The 11,546-nt window shown below is 42.2% G+C and overlaps 1 long non-coding RNA gene across 1 annotated transcript; it reads right to left on the bottom strand.

Annotated features, from left to right (window-relative positions):
- Positions 1 to 275: 275 nt before the first annotated feature.
- Positions 276 to 10,635, bottom strand: LOC140210060 (uncharacterized). The gene is made up of 3 exons (XR_011889144.1): positions 10,448 to 10,635; positions 2,094 to 2,184; positions 276 to 357 (listed from the first exon to the last, which is right to left on the bottom strand). It is a non-coding gene; the product is annotated as an uncharacterized lncRNA (long non-coding RNA).
- Between the last annotated feature and the right edge of the window lie 911 nt (positions 10,636 to 11,546).

Consider the following 11,546-nt stretch of genomic DNA (forward strand, 5'->3'; position numbering starts at 1 on the left):
TGGTAAAAGAATTTTGAGCAATTCATGATTATAAAAAGGTTAAAAATTGATGCTGGGTTTATGCAAGGTAACGAGAGAAGATGTTATAATATTAAGATCAGTGTGGGTGAAGGGTTGCAAGTGGATTTCTATTAAACAAAGCCAGTATCTTGAAGCTTGACAAGATTATTTTGTTTGATATCAATTTCATTGTCAATGTTTTAATGACAAGATATTAATTCTGTATGAAAGTTCTACAAAGGATGATGAACAATGACACCTAATCTTGGTGCAAAACTCCCCCAAGGTCGGTGTAATCTGGGTTCATTCTCTTTTTATCTCATGGACCAAACTGTGAGGATCTGATTGATCACATCTCTGTAAAAGCAAAAGTGAAATTATCAGATTGATTGACACAGGGAACCATGCAATACTGTATGATTCTATGCACCTGTGATGTTGAACTCATTGCACTGATGTATACACACGCTTGTGCATTGGGCAATAAAGTGGATGTTGACTTTGATTTACATTTCATGCAGGCATCTCGCAGCAGAGTTCTGTCTGACACACAGTGTCCAATATATTTTCTTGTCGAACACTTGAGTTCATTCTACATATGGAGGAAGTGTGAAAACCTACTTGCAGTCTATCATCTTCATGCAACTATGGTTGGACAAAAGGTTAAAAGTTCATTTGTGATCTTTTTTTCCTTTAAATAGCCAGCATATTGGAATGAATTTGGAGTGAAGGAGGATGGCAAGTACTTTACCTTGATAGAAGTGCACAAGATAAGAGACATTGATCGTGTGGATAGTCAGAGGCTTTTTCCCAAGGCTGAAATAGCTAACATGAGAGGGCACAGTTTTAAGGTGCTTGGATGTAGGTACAGAGAAGATGTCAGGGTTACATTTTTTACGCAGAAAGTGGTGAGTGCATGGAATGGGCTGCCGGCAACAGTGGTGGAGGTGGATATGATAGGGTCTTTTAAGAGACTTTTGGATTAGTTCATGGAGCTTAGGAAAATAGAGGGCTATGGGTAACCCTACGTGATTTCTAAAGTAAGTACATGTTCAGCACAGCATTGTGGGCCAAAGGGCCTGTATTGTGCTGTAGTTTTTCTATGTCTGAGACATTTTTGAAGGGCAGAAATGTCTAATATGAAGGGTCATAATTTAAGGTGGTTGGAGAAATGGATCGAGGGAATGTCAGAGGTAAGTTTTTTACACAGAGAGCTGTGGGTGCATGCTACCTACTACCGGGGGGGTGGTGGAAGCAGATACATTCTCGGCATTTAAGATTAATCTTAGAGTGGGTTAAGAGGTCAGCACAATATCATGGGCCGAAGGACATGTACGGTGCTGTACAGTTGGATGTTTGATGTTCTGATTCATGGAAGCCATTCGGAAGCATCTACTGACCAAGGCTACACACACAAAATGCTGGAGGAACTCAGTAGGCTAGGCAGCATCTATGGGAAAGAGTGCAGTTGAAGGTTCGGGCCGAGACCCTTCACCAAGACTGGAGAAGAACAGATGAGGAGTAAAATTAAAAGTTTGGGGAAGGGAGGGAGAAACACCAGGTGATATGTGAAAAAGGGTGGGAAGTTGATTGGTGAAAGAGATACAGTGCAGGAGATTCCACCTTCTCCAGACCTGAATCTTTCAATAATCAACTTCCCAGCTCTTTCCTTCACCTCTCCTTTCCCAGGTTCTCCTATTACCTTGTGTTTTTCAAACAAGAGAGTATCTGCAGGTGCTGGAAATCCCAGCAACACACATAAAATACTGGAGGAGATCAGCGGGCTAGGACTTTGAAGGGTCTCGGCCCGAAACGTCACTTTACTTTTTTCCATTGATGTGGCCTGCTCTGCTGAGTTCCTCCGGCATTGTGTGTGTGTTTCCTTGTGTTTCTCCCTCCCCTCCACTGACCCTTTAACTCTACTCCTTGTGTATTTTTCTCCTCTCCTGCTGAGGGTCTCGGCCTGAAGTTTTGAATGTACTCACTTCCATAGATGCTGCCTGGCCTGCTGAGTTCATCCAGCAGTTTGTGTGTGCTGCTTGCATTTCCAGTACCTGCAGATTTTCCTTTGTTTGTTACTGACCTAGACTTACCTTTCTGTCTCTCATGAACCATGTGACAGCGATAGTGCAGATCCCCAGCAGAGCAAAGAACAGCCAGCGCCTCACTTTCCATATCATGTAACTGAACAAAGTGGAAGAGATACAGAATCAGTGGAAGGAGAGGAGACAGCTTTGTATTTGAAATATTTACCTCCTGGTTCCTCTGTGAAATTAGTGAAGTGGAGCAATAAAAGCAGCAAGGCCAGCGAAGTTCAGCTGGGAGATTAATCTCATGCTGGACTGAGGGAGGGAAGATAACCTATGATCATCATTTGGAGACATAATTGCTGAAACATGACTGCCGATACTGTATGTCACGACAGTGGATAATGGAGATAGATTTAGAAGTGGCAGGGAAGAAAATAATGAGGTTGGGTAACGTCCAGTTTGAGGATAATGCAATGTCATTGACATGGTCAGTAGAACATGCTGATACATCAGAATGGTAGTGAAGGTGACGGAAGGCTGCAGCAGAGAAGGTCCACAGATAGCTTGCACCCCATGCCACAGGACGCTGACACTGATCTGTCAAGGACTTTCTCCATCAGCTTCCCCATGTTAAACAAAGTTATGCACAGGCATTTTTCCATAAAGGGAATAAGGAGTGCATCATATTTGACTGGAGTGATAGTACTTTTATCACAACCACCACTGACTTCCCAGTCAGGCTGTTATTAATAGTTTTGCTGACAGTAACTAATCTTCACCATTCCCATCAGACAATGAAAATTTGTTTCGATTTGACCAGCCAGCTCAACTGAGAGGGACTCAGATTCCAAGGCAGCAGACTGCAGTGTCCAGCTCACTGTGATTTCACAACTGAGTCTTCTGCTGCCTTCTTCCTCATTCAACTTTCACGTCCTTTTTGTCGTTGTCAGCTATTTAGATATTCGAGCTGCGAACTAAGCGATAGACTAGTGCTAACAAGCTCACTACAGGTTGAACGATGCGGATTCTGGTTCTCTTCATCTGTTCACTGCCCGGTGAGTGACCACCAGCGCGGGACGTTACACTGACTGGTAAATGCAGGAAATACTCAGAAGGTCGGGCTGTACCCGTGGAAAAGGAAACAGTGAAAGTTTCAGACCCAAGACCTTTTGACCCTATTTCACTTCCCAGAGATTCAGCCTGACATAAGCAGTATTTCCAGTATGTTATGTTTTTGTCTCAAATTTCCAGCATCTACAGTTTACTTGTTCATTCGAATGATCAGTGTTAATTTGGGTCTAGTGCACTGTTTCTGTAGCAGAGATGGTAAAGTATGTGCAGATATGTAGAGACAGAAAATGCTCCATAAATAAGTTCAACAGTATTGGGGTGTGGAACCACAGACACAATGCTGGAAGAATTGTATGGGTCCAGCAGCATCTATAGAGGCAAAAGGTGTTCCAGTTGGAGACCTTGTATCGGGGCTGGGGGGCGGTGGGATGGGAGAAGAAAGAAACAAAACCCAACCTGCAGTTGTGAGTGCGCAGGGAGGAGAGAAGGGAGCTGAGGACACATCTTGGTCTCTGGCACCAGTGTTTTGAATAACCTTGGCAGAGAATGTTGCTGCCCAGGGAACATTAATTTGCAAAAATTTGCAGATGTAAGTACAAAGGCATCCTTTCCATCCATGAAACATCATTTTCATGCTGCCTTGTACTCACAAAAATCAGCATAGGAAATATACGTGAAAAGTAAGTTGCCTCTGATAGACAGCTGTTCCTGTTATTGAAATGTCTTGTTCTTCAGTTCTGTGTGGGTTGAGGGCTAATCTTGCACTCAGAATCCATTTCCTTCCCATTCTATTCCTCGAACTGCGAACATTTATTTTACTCATCAGCATCCAGTATTATTGGAAATAATTTAGAAAATGTTTAGCACGCTTGCAGAAGAGACGAGATAGAATAAGAGATCTCTCATCACTGCCTTCCAACATGGACTGAACGCAGGGGTCCAGCAGAACATCGTGACAAGCAGAACAGTCTGGATAACCTGATTAATTTGGCTATTTGAGTTGATGACCCGGTAACCGAGTGGCGCAGGGAAGAAAATGTCTCAAGCTTCTTACAGTCTGATCACTCTCTTTCCTCACCCTCTCCCTCATCATCCACAGTCTCTTACAATGAAAGAACATTTATCATACACAGTGTCGCAGAATAAGTCTGCTTGATTCAGGTCACCGAGAAACAATGAACACGTTCACAAGCACAGAATCAGTTGGTCAAACTTTAATTGATAGCTGGACAAGCTGATGAAATTGACCAATCCCGTGATGTCTCATGACAAACCAATAAACAGTAACTCAGTAGATAGGACACCTCCCCACCTGTAAGTTTTTTAGGGGAAATCAGCTTGATAATATTTCACTGGTTTTCTGGTCCGTTCTGATCAAAGTAATCCAGAAACTCCAGGATTGAGTATTGGTCCAGATTCGGTGCTTTTAAATGGAAATTCCACTTTGATAGGTTGTGGGGTTAACCTGTTGGGGCTAACTGGTCTTGTTCGGCAACAAGGGATATACTTTCTGTTTCCTGATGTGGTCTAGATGTCGATGGCATACACTACCATCCTCAAGCGCTGAAGTAACCTACTGGCTCTCTTTCACCACAACTTCTCCTTTCATCCACATTCAGCTCTCAGGATTTGGGCGAACATAAACTGGCTCTCTCGCCTCAAAGTTCCAATGTTCTGTTTTTGAATCGTACCGCACTTTCATTCTGTTGTCTGTGCCTTACTTGGTTTTCCGGCTGAAGGCGCAGTAAATCCAATTGGGAACGCAACCTGCGGCCCATCAATAGCTCAGATGAAACCTCTGGTGGTTTCTGGAGTTATCATGTACCTGAAAAAAACTGTTGATCCTGGTGTGTATGTCCTCATTCAACTTTTGTATCCCCTGCTTGACAGTCTGAACAGCTCTCTCAGCCATACCGTTTGATGATGGGTGACGGGGGGGGGGGCTCGAATGTTGAAATCAAATTCCATTGTCCTGTAAAAAATGGTTTGAATTCCTCACTTGTAAATGTGGGACCATTATCATAGACCACAGTATCGAGGATTCTATGTGTACCTAATAGTAAGCATAAAATGTTTATTGTTGTGCCTGATCCATGTCATCACCGTTTTGGCACCATTCCATTTAGAATGCGCATCAACGTCTACCGATAGCATCCGACTATCCAATGGACCTGTGCAGTCTACATATAAGCATGTCCAGGGTTTGGTGGGCCTTGCTTGAGAAAGTGGAGTATTCAGTTGACTGATGCTGGAGACAAGCAATATTCGTTTTATATTTAGATATTCCTTTCAGCCGCAGAGTTGGCACCTTATTTTCCTTTTGAGAGTTTCAGTAAATGGCACTGCTTGGCCTCATGTTTATTGTTTTCATTTCCCTTCAAATCCTGTTTGCGTTGAAGTCTGTGAACTATCAACCTGCTTCAGTCTCTCTCTCTCTCTCTCTCTCTCTCTCTGCACTTCGGCCATATCCAAACATCGTGACAGCAAGTCTCGGACCACCGAAGTGAGACCCAGCAGAGAGTAAAAACAGCTGATCTTGGCCCTGAGCTTCATTGGTCAGGCAGGGGACAAGCAATGAGGCAGATAAACTCTCGACGCACTTCAGTGACTCTCTCTATCTCTCTCTGTCCCTCTCTCTCCACACTTATGCAGTCACACCCCAGCCAGAGTTTGTCTGACTGGTGTCAGTGGTTGCATAATCAGGATTTATGATATGCTCCAGCTGCTGATATGACCATCTACCACCTTCTCCCATGGCTTCACGTGACCCTGACTGAGGGTTGCTAAGCAGGTGCTACACCTTGCCCAAGGGTGACCTCCACAGGGTACCAGAGGTAAGGAGCTTCTTACACTTCCTTTGGTGGAGAGGTATCTCAATCCCACCACCAGTGTATTAATGGATAAGCAAATACAAGGATATTGAGGAATGTGAGGATCATGGGGACCATGTTGAGTTTGATCACTGATCATTGAGTGTGACTTAATATGTAGATAAGGTGACTAGAAAGGTAGACAAAACAGCTTCCTTGATTTGTAGATTCCAAGGATATAGGGGCAGTGTGGTTACGCCCATGGCTTGAACACTGCGGTTATTTGTGGTCACCACATGATCAGAAAGACAAGAATGCATTGGGAAGAGTCTCCATTTGGCAGTGCATGGAGTAAGATGTTTTTTTTTGTCTCAGCTCCATCTTTCACAATTTACATTCCACTGCTAGATCCGTTTCAAATTTGAAGATTTATTATATTTGTTGAAGGATTTTACGATTTAATTACAATGACTGGAACCGAATAACGGGGTGGCAAAACTCTTCCTGAGCCTCAACAAACAGAGAAATCAGAGGAAGTTTCTACTTCAGAAAGAATGCTCTCTTTAATCGAAGCTAGTAATGTGAAGATTGGTACGCTGGATACGAAAATGGATAAATTGGTGAAAGCTAAAGAATTGTTTGAAAAAAACCACTATCGCTATTTAGGAGTTTTTGAAGAATTTGGAAGACCGATATCAGATGCTTAAGCAGAGTACTCACAGAATTGAAATGGAATTTGAATTAATGGATCAATTTATCAAGGAACAGGATTTGAAGATGTCTTTTATGGAAAAGAAAATTAATGAGAATACTTCGGAATTATCAAGAATTAAGAAGAAAACAATTGATTTGGAAAGCAGAAATCGCAGGATGAATCTACGTATATTGGGTTTGCCTAAAAAATATGGACACCGGTGAACCACTAAAGTTTTTTTCGAACATGTTATATTCACTTTTTAGTGACATTTTCGAAGCCTGTCCGATATTGGGCAGAACCCACCGAATTCGGCCTTTTAAATCACCAGCCGATTTAAACCACGTCCTGTAATTTTCTGTTTGCATTATTTTACAACCGAAGAAGCTATTCTTTTGAATGCAAGGAAAAGGGATAAGCTAATCTATAATTAAGTTCAGATTCATATAGTGGAAGATTTTGCCCCAGAGATTTTTGCCAAAAGAATTAAATATCGGGAAGTAATGGCAGAATTATTTAAAATGAGCTGTCGCCCATCACTGCATTACCCAGCACGTCTGATGATTACTCCACACAATGCTCATCCAAAATGGATTGAATCTCCAGAAAATGTTGGAAATTTATAAAAGAGTTTAAGTCCACATCGTCAGCAATTTGAAAAGTTGATACTTAGCTGGGAGTGGTTTCTAACGCCATTGGTGAAAATCCGCTCTTCGTTTCATCAATATTCAGATACAGACTTGGTTAACTTACTTAGATCTGTTGTTGTTTGCTTTAACAGTTAATGTAGTTCTGAATTTCACACATATTTAATTATTTTTTCTTTAAATTGTAAGTCTTTAATATTATTTGTAGTATATATTAGTTGTCGGATTTATCCTTTTTTTAATACATGGCTGCGAATATTAAATGGATTTAAGATGGCCGTTGTTAATTCGGTCTTAACTACTGTTAGATATAATATGAAAATATTTGGAATTTATTTACTTCTTTATGTATTCTTTGTTATGTCTTTTTGGTGGTGGTAACTTTTTATAAATGGAGCTGCCAACTGGAGACGGTTTAAGGGTCAATAGGTTAGCATGTCGTTCGCCTATTGGACGATTTCTGGGCTTTTGGGGGAGGTGGGTGGGTTTAATAGGTTAGGGTTTTTTTGACTGGGCAGTCCTGAGGGATTTTTCTTTGTCAATCATCTTGCTTTTCTTTCTGATCGAGTCAAGCTTCGTCCTTTCTTCCAATTTAGGCTGCGACTGCGTGTTAGATTACTTTATAAAATTTTTTAATTAAGTTCTAAACATGGATCTTAATAAAATCAACATAATATCTTGGAATTTAAATGGTATAAACCATCCTATTAAGCGCAGAAAGATTTTTAAGAAATTTAAAACACTTCATGCAGATACCATTTCTGCGCAGGAGACATATCCGTAGACCAAAGCGTTGAGAGTAAACGCATGATTTACTGTAAACATCGTTCATTTGTAAATGAACAGAGTCAACGCAAAATTTTTATTGTTAATAACTGTATTGAATAAGGACTCACAGTCAACGAATGGTTTTCTTTTCCTGTATGTAATTATTTTTATTTTGTAATATTTCTGAATAAAGTATTTTTGGGAAAAAAAAATATCCGTAGACAAGATGAAAATCGTTTTTTTAAATTTTGGAAGGGACACTTATTTCATTCTTTATCAGGGTATCTATTTTTTATTAATTCTAAAATCCCTTTTGTTCATTTTAATACTGTTACTGATTTAATTGGAAGATATTTAATTGTTACTGGTTTGTTGTGTGGTCAAAAGGTGGCTCTGGTATGTGTATATGTACCTAATATAGACAGCCCTGATTTTTTTTTTAAAAAGAAGCTACTTTCTGTATTGCCGAATTTAAATGAAAATAAGTTGATTATGGGCGGTGACCTTAAATGTTGTCTTAACCCGTTGATTGACAGATCATCCACCAATCTGTCACTTCCTAATAAAGCTGCGACTTGTATTAATTATTTTTTATTAGAATACGGTTTGGTCGACATTTGGAGATTCAAATTTTCTAAAGAAAAAGATTTTTCTTTTTTTCCCCGCATGTACACCATGTACATTCAAGAATTGATTATTTTTTCTTGGCTACACGATTCGTGCCCTCTGTTCTTGTGTGTGCCTGTGATGTGATTGCGTTGTCAGATCACACCTATGAAACTAACTTTGGAATTCTCTGCTAATATTAATAATGTGAATATACCTAAAATCTCTATTCAAGATATGAATACATTAGATGCACCTATTAAACAAGAGGAAATAGCAAAGGCTATATCCTCTCTTCAATCAGCTAAGGCTCCGGGAGCGGATGGATATACAGTGGAATTTTATAAGACTTTTACTGATATACTGATACCTTATTTATGTCAAATTTCACTAACTCTGTATCCTCTGGGACTCTCCCGAAAACTTTCTATGAAGCGTTAATCTCTCTAATTCCTAAAAAAGATAAAGATGTATCAGAATGCGCCTCTTATAGACCAATTTCTCGATTGAATGTGATTTTTAAAATTCTCTAAGATTTTGGCTAATAGACTTGAGAATATTTTACCTATTGTTATTTCTAATGACCAAACTGGATTTATTAAAAATAAATACTCACATTTTAATAGTCGAAGATTATTAAATATTATTCACTCTTCTCCAGCTAAAGAATCTGAATGTGTTGTTTCTCTTGATGCAGAGAAAGCTTTTGATAGGGTGGAGTGGTCTTACTTATTTGGTCCGGGATTCAGTTCCTAGGTCAAATTGATTTATCATGCTCCTATGACTGCTGTTATAACTAATAATCAAAAATCTTCCTATTTTAGATTACATTGGGGCACTCAACAGGGATGCCGTCTTATCCCTTTATTATTTAACCTGGCCTTAGAACCCCTTGCTATTGCTGTTAGAGATTCTAACACTGTTCAGGGTATTAAGAGAGGGGACAAAGTACACAAGGTCTCGTTATATGGAGATGACCTGTTAGTTTATATTTCGGATCCTAGGAGATCTGTTCCTTCTATGTCGCCAGTTTGTTGGTCTATTCTTGTGTGATACTTTGTTCTCTCCTCCGCTTAGAACCGTTAGTTCTAAGTTTAGTTCCAAGTTCTGCTCTAGTTTCAAGATAGTCCCTGTAGATCCCATCTCCTTGTCAAGATTCCTCCGGTTTGCCGTTCTACGTTCACGTCTATGCCAGCATCCCCAACTCAGTCGACGTACCGGTGTCCTGCACTTGGGTTCTCCTCAGCCGCCCTGTGCAACAGAACAGACTGGCCAACATGAACCCAGCAGACACGAATCCTCTGCAACAAGCCCTCGCCAGCCAGGGCTCCCTACTGGGCTTGCACAATCGGCTGCTCCAGGAAGTCATGGAAAACCTCCGTTGCCTGTCAGTAGACGTAAGAAAGGTCAGTGAACAGGTCGACCGAGTATCCACCCATCTTACCCCGTCGACTCCCGGAACTCCGTCTGACCAGACCAGACAGTCTGTGGTGGCGACGCCCGAGGGTGTCAACAACACGTCGCTAAGAGAGTCACACGTCCCTGAACCAGAAACCTACGCCGGAGATCTGAGGAAGTGCTGGGCTTTTCTGCTACAATGCTACCTGGTGCTCGAGCAGCAGCCATCCACGTACGCCACGGACAGATCTAAAATGGCTTATATTATCGGGTTGTTAAACGAGGAAATGCCTTAGCGTGGGTCACCGCGATTTGGGATAATCAGCCAGAGACCTGCACCTCCTTCCCCACCTTCATCGCAGAAATAAGGAAGATTTTTGACCATCCTGTCAGCAGTAAAGATGCCGCTAAGCGGCTACTCACCCTCCATCAAGGCTCACGGAGTGTTGGAGAATAGTCGGTGGAGTTCCGGACGCTAGCGGCCGACTCGGGCTGGAATGATGAAGCACTCCAGGAGGTATTCCGGCAAGGACTCTGCGACAAGGTAAAGGAGAGAGAGAGAAAGAGAGAGAGAGAGAAAGAGAGAGAGAGAGAAAGAGAGAGAGAGAGAAAGAGAGAGAGAGAGAAAGAGAGAGAGAGAGAAAGAGAGAGAGAGAAAGAGAGAGAGAGAAAGAGAGAGAGAGAAAGAGAGAGAGAGAAAGAGAGAGAGAGAAAGAGAGAGAGAGAAAGAGAGAGAGAGAAAGAAAGAAAGAAAAAGAAAGAAAGAACCGGTTGTCCTACTCCTTTGGCCACCCCACGGCACGCTTTACCATTTACTCCCAGCCCTAACCTCTCTCCTCCTCCCACTCCCAAAATAGCATCCGGCCCGGCCGTTTCCACCACCTCGGGAGAGGAAACAATAGAGCTGGGACGGAGCCGTCTTTCTCTCTCCAAGCAGCTCCGGAGATTAAGCGCAGGGGATTGTTTCTATTGCGGTCAGTCTGGCCATTTTTGTGACACCTGTCCCCTTCGGCCAAAAGGGAGGGCTCACCAGCAGAAAGGGGGATCCTGGTGAGTCAGACCACATTCCCTTCTGTCCCCCAATCCCGGATGCAAATCTAAGCCACTGTAAGCTACAACCAACAGTCCCTGTCCTTGTCGGTCTTGATAGACTCCAGTGCTGAGGGGAATCTGTTGGATGAAGATAGAGCTTCCCAGGCCGGAATTCCTCGGGAGCCGTTGAGCACCCCTCTGGAAGCCCGAGCACTGGACGGAAGACTTCTGGCCCGAGTCACTCACTGTACCTCACCACTGCCTTTGATTCTCTCTGGGAACCATCGGGAACAGGTACAATTTAACTTGATCTCCTCTCCTCAAGCTCCAATAGTTCTTGGGTAACCCTGGTTAAGCCGCCATAACCTTTACATTGATTAGTCCACCGGGAAGATAACCAGCTGGAGTCCGTTTTGTCACGCCACTTGTCTGCAGTCGGCCCTTTCCCCTGTAAAAGCCACCTCGATCTCACCTGCCGTTGAACCCCCTG

Source organism: Mobula birostris, chromosome 14 (genome assembly GCF_030028105.1).
Source record: "Mobula birostris isolate sMobBir1 chromosome 14, sMobBir1.hap1, whole genome shotgun sequence".
In the NCBI taxonomy this organism is placed as follows: domain Eukaryota; kingdom Metazoa; phylum Chordata; class Chondrichthyes; order Myliobatiformes; family Myliobatidae; genus Mobula; species Mobula birostris.